The sequence below is a fragment of the Gallus gallus genome, chromosome 8 (genome assembly GCF_016699485.2).
Source record: "Gallus gallus isolate bGalGal1 chromosome 8, bGalGal1.mat.broiler.GRCg7b, whole genome shotgun sequence".
In the NCBI taxonomy this organism is placed as follows: domain Eukaryota; kingdom Metazoa; phylum Chordata; class Aves; order Galliformes; family Phasianidae; genus Gallus; species Gallus gallus.
The window spans coordinates 2829797-2841421 of NC_052539.1; the positions used below are offsets into that span (position 1 = coordinate 2829797).

At 36.7% G+C, this 11625-nt stretch overlaps 1 long non-coding RNA gene across 3 annotated transcripts in view; it reads right to left on the reverse strand.

Moving 5' to 3' along the window:
- Positions 1 to 11625, reverse strand: part of LOC101750820 — a 571434-nt gene that overhangs the window by 106122 nt on the left and 453687 nt on the right. The gene's annotated exons all lie outside the window — the stretch shown is intronic.

Genomic DNA, 11625 nt, shown 5'->3' on the forward strand with positions numbered 1-11625 from the left:
AAATTCAGGCAGTCCAGATGTGTCATCCAATTTGCACAGTTATGTCTCACTTAGAGCCAGGTTTCTGGAGCAATATGATGATATTAAGTTAAAAATCCACTTTCATTTTGATGCATTATTTGCATAAATTTACTGGCGACAATATTAACAGAAATATATGCAAAGGAACATAGAGACTAAGTCAATTTATTTAACCTGTTTAGAAGACTGCCCTCAGGATTTTGCTGTTATTTCCTTAGAATCACAAGGCAGTCACACAAATATATAAAGTCAGCTTTAGCACTCTTACTATTGATTATTAAAGATATTACCTCTAAGTTTTAAATCATAGCTACTTGAAGCTTCACATCTATGCAGACATTAACTTAAAAAGCTCCATATCAAATGTTTTCAAAACAAAAAGATGCATTTAGCAGCCTTACATTAGACAGCACTGAAAACTGTAACCTGGGTATGTGAAAACTTGAGTAGGAAAAATTGGTTAATGTTCCAATTACCGTCCTAATGGGATTTGGATGAATTCAAGAAAAAGAATGCAAAACATGCATGCATACACACACACACATATATATGAGAACCACTCCGAAAGTTATACCTTCTATTTTATTATTTTGGCCCATGATGTCAGAGGCGGATGTTGGTGGTATGGCAGTAGACACTGAACCTTCCCACCAATATCCCATTACATGTTGTTGCTGTGTGACAGATGGCAGTAGAGGGGCAGTCTGACAGAAGGGCATCTGACATGGAGGTGCATATGAAGCAAAGATGTGTCATTGAATTCCTCCATGCAGAAACAACTGCACCCATTGACATTTGCTGAACATTTCTGGAGACCAAACAGTGGATGTGAGCACAGTGAGTAGTGTGGATTTCAGCAGTGGTGACTGTGACAGTGGGTCACCTCTGCCGGTGAAGATTTCCATGAGCACAGCAGGCAGGCTCTTGTTCATTGCTGGCAAAAATGCAAACTTACTGGCAGTGACAGTGTTGAAAAATAGTATTGCGTAGCTGAGAATTTTGTCTATCAAATAATGTTATTGTGCTCTTTTTATCTATTGTCATTTCCAGGGAAATAAATGGGAGGTATTACTTTCAGAGCAACACACATACATTTACATATTGAAATATATGAATAAAACATTATTTCAATCTTATGTATCTGATATATTCATATAAAATAGTTAAAATATAAATAAGTTGTACAAGAATCATATATTACTTTCACTATACATATTTACTCATTAATGTTCCAGTTCTTAAAAATCTAATGTGTAGATGGAAGAAAGACTGGGTAGAAGAATTGCAGATAGAAACGACAGTATGTAGAATCACGCAGTAATATGTAGAAAAAGAAATGTTACATCAGTGCCCCTTGTTATGCTTTGCTAAGCTCCTGACAGTTCTGAGAGCAATTAAAACATTTCTATTAATTTCCAAGGTGTTGCTTCAAGCCCATGGGGACCTGCTTCATCTTGTCGGTAAAAACATCCCACAATGGGAACAAGAAATTCTGCCCTTTTCTTGTTATAGATCTTTCTGAGTGTCTGTTAGAATAACAAAGAACTGATTCTCGTTTCACATACATCAGCTACAAATATGCCAAGGTGCATGGGACTCCATTCTCCTCTTTGGCTGGCTGGCTTTCCTCACAGGAGAGTGGAGAGCAGCTGGGAGATGTGCCCAGGGGATGTGCGCGATCTGCATAGGGACAGTCATACATTTGTTCATCCTGTCCAGCAACAATACTGCATTCTTTGACAAACCATTCACCCTTCAGTGAAGCCCTCCTTCTTTGTGTCTCAGGTAATAGCAGTACTTGGAACAACAGTACATTAAGATCTTATAAGCAATTTTTTCCCATTCTCACTTCAAACTGAACACTCACTGACTCCTAACTTGGGCAGTCAGATAGAACACAGTAAAGAAAAGCACTAGCAGCAGATGATGCCAGCATAATGCTCCTACACATAGGTTTCACCAAAACCCATTCAAATTCACCGCGAGCAATTCCTTAAACAGGGAATAGCTTATAGTGCTGTTACCAACGATCTGAGGACGCGTTTATTAAGGGCAGCTGTGCACATATATTCCTGTGCTCTCTAGTGTAAACAAAAATGCTACAACCAAAAAGAAAGGACAAAGGGAAGGACAGCCTGAGTCTTACCCCAGCAGCGCATCCCATAAGAACTGCTGTAACAATATTGCAATGTACAATTGCAATATACACAGTGTATGATCTCTAGAAGAATGTGCTACTTTTAGAAGAAACAAAAGTTTGAAATTATAAGGCCTATCTGGATTCCTTCTGAGTGATAGCCAAATAATTGAAATCAGGAGCCAGATGTCCCACAGCCTAAGCAGAATACAGGACCCACAGATCTCAAGCAGCTGCCTTTATGGGCAGACTTAAGCTGATACTGCTTTGACAAAGAAATCATCAGAACCATCTCAAAAGACATTTGACAAGGGCTGATCCTCACTGAGCTAATCCTTTTAGTTCAATTTGTGGAATCAAATCAAGAATCAAATTTAGAATTGATGATATAAATGAACTAATTGTACTCAAAATGTCCAGATTCCTGATATATCCAGCACAGTAAGCATGTCCTCCTCTTCTTTTTTTTTTCTTCCTTTCTCTTCCTACAAAGTACCATGCTAAATGTTAGACTGTTTTCCAGTTTGAGAAGCTCTCTAACAGAGAGCAGAAACAGCTGTACTGGATTTATGTGACTAATTGCAAACACAAAACTAACACTTTATCCAACACTGTACAAATGTCATGCATAAACTGTAGAGGATCTGTAAACCCAATGTTTACTGATCAAAAAGGTTGAGTGATTACATACTGAAATATACCTACCATATTTAAAGGCCATATTTAAATTCTTTTGTTATGAAAAATATTTCTAACCCTTGTTATTGTATTGAAAATAATGAATAATTTTCTCTCCTATTCACACCTACTAATGCAAGGAAATAGCTATAAAACAATGCTCCCTTCAAAAGGAAAGCAACCTCTTTACCAGACTTGTTTCCTCTGAAGGTGAACTTGTCTAATCAACTAACGGATACAGTGTGACAAAGCTGCAACAAGTAAAAGACCTACCACACTTATTGGTAAACGAGGAAAACTACTCAAACATACCAATATCCTCTGTGTTTAAACAGCAAAATATCCTATTTCTTTAGGGAAAAATGCAGAATGATATGTATGCTGTCAGTCTGATAGACTCTAAGAGAAAAAGCAAGAGAAAATTTGAAGTTAAAATATTCGGTGACATCACGCAGTGGAACAAATGAGGAGGAGGTAAGAATTAAAGCTGGAGGAGTTAATGAAGCATGTAGAAGACAGGACTGCATCAAGACAGGACAATGTTGCATTTTATCACACTTAGGCTTTTTTCCCCACGCATTTCCACCACGTGGTAAGTGTAACACAGCTGTAGTCAGTATATGTCAACTGAACAGACACACACACTGGGAGAGTCAACTATTTCTAAAATGATTTCTGTTTCCCTCTTGTGAATAAGTACACTCCCCATATCACCTTTGAAGCAGTGGTATTTCAGCAACAATAAATGTTCTGATGTACAGAACCTCTCTGAAGAAGACGGATTCATTTCTTTATTTATTTAGGTATAACTGCACCATCCTTATCAGCATGAAAGAAAAATCCTTACTTTCCTCAATCTCATTACAATGACACTGTAGCAGAGCTACTGTAGATGGATATTAAGCTCCATCCTTAATCGCCAGTACTGACTGCTCATAGACCATTTCCTTACTTGTGTATCTCATTAACTACAATGGATTTTACACTGATGACATTGAGATCAGAATCTCACTTCCTAGAATAAAAATTCAAAGTGATGAAAGCCATAAAATGTAATTTAAGTAACACTAAATTGCAACTACGGATCAGTTGAATTAGCAAGGTGTGAAGAAAATGGGAAGGTTTCCTGGAAGATATTTAGCTTCCTTTCACTGGTAGCAGATACTGAATGTATTGTTCCTTGCTCCATGTGATTATAGTAACTACATACCTGGATCCATGTCTCACTTGTTTTTTTAAGTAGAAAATTTGAGCTAATTATTAGAATGTAGGAAAAAAAAACCAACAGTTTAGATATTAGTTTTAGAAAAAGGATGAATCACTGTCTCATTTTCTCTCTGCTGACAACAAAGGAAGTCATGAGAACAAGTCCAAGCGTCAACAAACACACCTTAAATGTCAGACATTTTTTGAGGTGGATCCCAGACTTTTCCAGCCCTGACCCGCACTCCTTTCTTTCTCTCAATATATTCAACATTCTTTTAAATTGTGATGTAAAATTATTTGTAATGTAAAAATACATTGCTATTTCATTTGCTTATTATTTCTACTTTAATAGAAAATCACAATCATAAGCAGTTAGGACTAGATTGATAAATGGCCTGAAGTGATGAAATGTGTTTTTCATTTTTTATTTAATATCAAAAACCACTTCCTTTAATTTGCACATAACACAAGAGATACCCAAAACTGAACAGACAACAATGTCCATGGAAGTATTCCTCTGTCTCAATGTAACCGAAGCACTAGTTACCATGTATAGAAAGTGTGTTTAATTTTAATGGAGAATGAATAAGTTGTGAAGTTTGAGTGTTCATTTGAGTTTGGTTTTGATCAGAAAATCATCTTAATATGAGAAATTTGGGTGATGGATGAATCTGTAAATGTATATTGTATTTAATAATAAACTTAGCAGTTTATATTGGATGCCATGCATGCTCTGCAATCCACTATTTTCACCTCTAAGCTTTTCAACTTATTATTTTTCAACACACCTAAGTTTTTCAACTTATTTCTCCATCCCCCCTCAGCTATATTTTTACATTCTTTACTATTCTTCTTTTTCTTCACTCTACCTTCTAATTTGTAACCAGCTTCTGCCTTTGCTAAAGGCCACTAGAAACTTTCCTGTTTTCAGACAGATTATGAAACTGTTTTCCAAAATGTCAAGACTGTGAACTTGTCTCTCCTCCTGCCCGACATGGCACGCATCTAAGAGAAGGTTCATACCTGCTCCCACAATAGGGCTGCTAGATCTCACCAGGAATTCCCATAGAAAGATATGAAACTGAAGGTTTGAGAGAGATACAAATCTTTCCTGTCATTTACTTCCCCTTAGCTAAGCTGAGGGTTCAGCTTGGTTCCTAACCAGCACCTTTTATTGTCCCACCATGCCTGAAGTGTGCAGTCAGTGCTTGTACCTAGAATCTAGAAATAAGGAGTCTGGATGTAACAACTGCTGTTCCTATCCCAAAGGGACTTACTGCAGTGTCTAAGCAAAAATTTTAAAAATTAAAAGGAAAAACACACTTATTCCCCGCTGTTTGTGTGTGACTTCAGTGGGCATTTCTTAGGGGTTAGAGGACTCAGGAAAAAGGACAAATTAACAGAACCAAAGTTGGAAAAAAGGTAACATTGAGTAGCTGGTTATTTCTCAACTTCGCTTTTGCTTTTAACAAACAAACAAACAGGTAGGTTTGGTTTCAAGTGACTAATGTCTCACTGGTAAACAAAGTCTGTTATCACTTGATGTCTGTGCATATAGACTAGAAAACACCAGCATTTTTGTTCACTTCACAGGCACATAAATTGCTATTTCACATGAGGATCAATGGACAATCAAGCCTGAATGGGCAACAGGGTGAGAAAGTAGCATGAGAAATATATGACAGCAGGAAGCAAGTGGAAGTAGCTTGTCTTAGCCACTGGTGTTGCTCACTTTTGTGCCTTTTTATGTTACCTAACATCCTACCATCTTCTCTGCCATCTCACTGCTATCACAACTTTCTTTCTTTACTCCACAGATACCTTGTCTCAAGCATGGGAAGGAAAAGCACTGGAGAAGAGTTGGTTTTCTTGCAGGAGCATATCATACAAATATAAGTAAGCAATTCAGTTCTTGTTATTTATGTTATCCTTTGAAAAAGAATGAGCTAAAAGGACTGTGGTTAAATTATGCACTAAAGTTTATGTTAACACAGATGTACCTATATGTTTGTTTCTGTCCATTTGTGTGCTGTCCACCTGTGAGTAATGCAAAAAGAAAGAACAGGAGCTCAGGCCATAAAAAAGGACAGGAGCATAAAGAACAGTCATAATTCTACGTACTACAAGGTGTGGTAAGAAATGAGAAGGGCTACAGTTGGCACAGCTTTGGTTACAATTTGGAAAAAGGAGAGGTGCAGAGCTTCCTTTATTGCTGAAGCCTGGTGTGAGAGCTAGTAGCATCAGATCTACTTTTCTCTGAACTCTGTTGCCAAAATTGAGTTCCCAGAGTATGTGCCACCCTAGGTTAGTATTATCACAGAGTAGCTTGATGTTGGAAGAGAACTTAAAGACCACCTAGTTCCAACCCTCTGGTGTGTCTAGCTGTCCCCCACCAAATCAGGCTGTCCAGAACACCATCCAACATGACCTTGGGCACCTCGAGGTATGGGGCAGCTACAGCTCTCTGGGCAGTCTGTGCCAGTGCCTTGCAACCCTCCAAGAAAAGAACTTCCTCCTAACATCTAAGCTAAATTTCCCTTCTTTTATTCTTATATTGTTCCCCCTTGTCACTATCTGCTTGTGTAAAGGTTGCTCAAGGAAAAGGAAAATGGAAGAACCAAATTTATTTTTAGTTCTGACAAGAGAGACCTTTCTGTTATCCCTGAACATGACAAAATCCATCTAACTAAAGCATGATATGTCTTAGCTTTTATTTCTAAGTTTACTAACATGCATGTCTATCCAGAAAAACAATTACTAATACCTGTAAACAATACAAAACACTGCATTATTCATAGTGATAACATTTATAACTCTGAACCACACTGATGGAATTGCCAAAGTAAACAGATTTTATCCTTCTTCCACATTCATATAGGCCTCATTTCCTTAGATGCTGACATTTTATAAATGTCATAGTTTATGAGGAAATAATAAAAATCCAGATAACATGGCACAACACTATGACCTTTAGCTGAAGGATTGATATAAGTTCTTAAGTAAGCTCAGTAAAGAAATTCAGAGGTGAAAATTCAGGTTCCAGTAAGTAATTGTGGACTTCAAAGGTCACAGATTTAGCATCAATTTTGTCTGAGTCAGAGCTAGCAACACTTCTGTTTGTTCAAATTTGTTGCTTGTGATTTGATTTTGCAAATGACCTGCTTTACCTCCATGCTGTAGACAGTTTAAATATAAAACTTTCATATTTTCATTATTATTTGGAATTGAATTTGTTTGCAATGAACAGTCAAAAACCAAACTAAAATTCCCCCTATTAATGTTATTACTTTGGGTATAGATTTCGTAGTTATGTTTCAATGAAAGTATTTCTGGCAGATACTCTCAACAGATACATATTTTCATTTAATGAGCCACTAATCCATTCATAAAATACAGTTAGAAAAAAATGTATTAATTTGTTTGTAGTTAAATATATATATATCCCAACAGTTCTGAAGATGCAAGTAAGTGCTTTTGTACATTGGTTAGGTGTCATGCAGTTTGAGAAAGAGTTCTTCACCACAAGAAATATCTATTACTCTATACTTAAGAATGCACCAAGTAAGTTATGGGTCTACAAAGGCCATCCATCCTCACCTCCAAAAAAGAGAGGGAGATTATTACATTTTGGCAACTAAATTATTTTCAGATTCCACCTTTACTGACAGTGCTCCAGTTTAACATACCTACTAGTGGGCTATGGGCATGTATCCCAGGAAAGTTATATAAATGTTTACTCTTTAGACTTCAAGAATCAAATGTAATATACCAATTCAGTTTATACTGCCTATGAAAATTCAGCTGGTCTCTGAAAGCACCAAGAAGATGCTCAATGAAATAGATAATAAATGGGACACGCTTATTAGAACATAAAATTCCATGAAGATCGGGTGATGTTGGAAAATCTAGATGGCAGGTTACAGCTACAAGAGAGTTTTAATTCCTTATTCAAATGGTATTAAAAACACAAATGCTAGTTTAATACTCCTGAGAGGAGAAAACATTCTTACTTGTATCTTAGAGATAGAAGAACATTATAGAAGGGGAAGTTCAAAACGTACGCAGAAACAAATTCTGATAATCACTTCAGCTAGAACTCATAAGATAACTGTCTATTTTTAGATACTGTTGAACTTCAGAATATATACATAAAAAATTAGGATATTGTCTTTTCTGTCCACACAGCACCCTTAGACACCAACCAAGACTGTTACCCTTAGACTACAACCAAGATTCATTACTCACCTTCAGACTAAAAAAAAAAAAAAAAAAAAAAAAAAAAAAAAGTGGCAATACATCTTGATTGCAATTGCTTAAATTACATAAATCCCGAGAATTGACAAATACTGAAAAGAAATTGCATGAACATAATTGGAAGCATGCACTTTTCTGCACAGCCTGCCATCTGTTAAATTACTGTCACGCATGAACCACATAAAAACATGAACACCTGCTAGAATTGTATGAATGGTGATGCTCCTGACAGAGAGATTTAGAATACTGTTAAAGTATTAAGTTTTGTAAAAGAAAAGGAAGTGTGTGAGTAGTTCAGTATTCTTACTCCAATAAGTGACAAATGATAACTTTATTTGGCAGCATATAAATACGTTAAGTTTACTTGGCAACAATATAAAAGGTACAGGAACAGGCTGTCCCCATGCACTGTGAGATGAGCTGGTATGGAAGAAGACTGGTGTGGCTAAGCAGGGAAATTTTGCTGAGATTTCAGGAGAGCAAGAGAATTTACCTCCTGTGGAAGAAGGGACAGTCAAGGAACTTGCTAGCATATGTAAGGAGAAAATCAGGAAGTCTGAAGACCAGCTCAACGTGGCCACTGTAGCAGAGGACAACAATAAAAGGTTTTACAAATACATTAATTGTAAGAGGAGGACAAAGAAGAATCTTCACCCTTTACTGGATGCAGCGAGGAACATGACCACTGAGGATAAGGAAAAGACTGAGGTTCTCAATGGCTTGTTTACATCTGTCTTTAATAGTCAGAGAAGTTATGCTCAGGGTACTCCACATCCAGAGAAGGACAACAAAGCAGGTGAAGAGTCTGGAATACAACTCTTGTAAGGAGCAGCTGAGAGAACTGGGCTTGTTTAGTCTGGAGAAGAGGAGGCTCAAAGGAGACCTCATTTCTCTCCACAGCTCCTTGAAAGAAGGTAGTGGTGAGGTAGGGGTCGACCTCTTCTCCCAAGTAACTAGTGATAGGACTAGAGGGAATGGCCTCAAGTTGCTCCAAGGGAGGTTCAAGTTGGATATTAGGAAGAATTTCTTCTGTGAAGGAGTGGTTAGGTGTTGGAACAGATTGCCCAGGGAAGTTGTTGAGTCACCTTCTCTAGAAGTGTTTAATGAAAGGGTAGATGTAGTACTCAGGGACATGGTTTAGTGGCAATATTGGCGGAAGGAGGACGGTTGGACAGGATGACCTTAGAAATCTTTTCCAACCATAATGATTCTATGATTCTGTAATAAACTCAAAGCAGCACTGCATTTAGGCAAGAACTTGGAAGTCAGGTTTAAAATAATTTACACATACAAATATACAAATATATGTATATATATATAAAAAAGAGAAAGATGAAGGAAAATGTACTCAAGTCAAAAAGAAAGTTGGGAGGTTCCTTTCTGTTGTGAGAAACCTTGTAGATAATCTTGTGCTTAGGTCATCGGTTTGCTTCAAGTGAAGTACAACATCAGAAGATACTCTGAAGTGCGATTCTCAAATGACCGTGTTATTTTTTAAGTTAAAAATGTAATAATTAGGCAAAGGACACTAAAATGCATAAGCAAAAAAAGGTATTGTTCAGTAGCAGTTAAAAACCAAGTTTGTCATATTGAAACCTTATTCCCAATCTTGTAAATTAGGGCCAAGAACTAATGTCTAGGTAGAGCCTATTTTTATTTGCTTAGCTCTTGGATTTTTCTAATACTAATAGCAAATAATAAGCCTAATCTAAGTGAATTCCTTTCTGCACACAGAGACTATATAAGAAACTGTGGAAAAGGATCCACGGAACCTGTCATTGCACAGGAGATTTATGAGACAGAGCATCTCTCCCTGCTCTACATATGTCTGAACTTGCTGAGAATGGGGAAAGAAAATTTTAGTGGACAGTTAGTTATAAAGTCCTACAACTGATAAAAAGTAAATGCTCATTTTTTAAAACTTAACATGCAATGACAATGAAAGATATTTATCAATTTTTAGATTTTGCAGTAACATACATACATAATAATTTTTGATAACCTTCAAGTAAAAACCCATTAAAAATCAATCTTATTGTAATACCAAACAGTATTTTGAGTATACTTTGTACACTTAGCACCAATTTGTATCTTCATTTATTTCACAATAATATTTTGCATTTATATAGCACCTTTTACGAAAGCAAATTTTAGAAGATCTTGAATACGCTACTGAAGTCAAGATTGTAAATAAACTGTGACTAAATATAATAATTCCTGCATATTAGAAAGAAGACATCAGATTTTGTATGTAGAGCATCATGTAGAAAATATGAATTGGAAGTTAATAGAAACCTAATCAGAGGCTTGTTTAGGAAAGGTCAGTTGAAACTAAGTCAAAGAGGAAATGTAAAGTATATGAAAGTCCCTTCCTTTCCCTCTTCCATCATTAAGCATTCATTATGAGCTGTGATTAAGTAAAACATTTTAAATCCTGCAACTAGTTGATCACTTAGTCTGTGCAGTGAAAGGTTAACGATGGTTCCATCTTTTTTTGAGTCATCTAATGAGATTCTTTGATGCGGATTATGTGAAACAGAAATCCATTTCTTGAAAAATTTTGTTTGAATTTTTTTCTGTGTGCTGATTTCTTTTTCTCAAGAGAGAAAATGATGAATCTCTTTAGAAGCCCAAACGTCCTTAATGAAAGAAGCACGTAAGGTGCTAGGGTCAGGAATGTGCAGCACTTTTCAAGATTAACTAGTAAGAAAATCAGCTCAAGATATTTAATCACTGCTTCAATAATGAGGGAAAAAAATACCTTTTTCTCAGTCTTGAGGAAATCTTGCTTTGTAAAGTTTTACTGCAACAGAAGAGCAACACCCAGAAGGAGGATCAGTGGGGTGAGAGATTTGAGTTTTGGGAGTTGACATTTAAGAGAGAGGTTTAAGGCTTGGACATAGAACTCTGATAAAACAATATCTTACTAGTTCTTCTGACTCTGTTTCAGGAGGCTGATGATGTCAGTGAGGCTCTCTGCCTATCTCCTCACTGATAAATCTTCCTTTAAATCTTTCCAGTTTTCACTGATCGCCTCAGATCATCTGTTCACAAGTCATCCTCTATCACAAGCCAAAGCCAGCTTCAGCTAAAGACAGTGCACTATGGCAAACCTCCTGGCAGGGCACAGACAGAGAAAGAGTGGATTATTGCCTCAGGGTTTATCCCACACACACAAATAGAGAGGACAGAAATTCAGAAAGATTTAAATGTAAAAATAGCCAGAACTCAGCCTAGAAAGCTGAAAATAGTCTAATAACAAAGCACATCTTGTCAGACACATTGGTTGCAGGGGAGAAAGAAGAGAAAGGGGAGAAGCTGTGGAATGG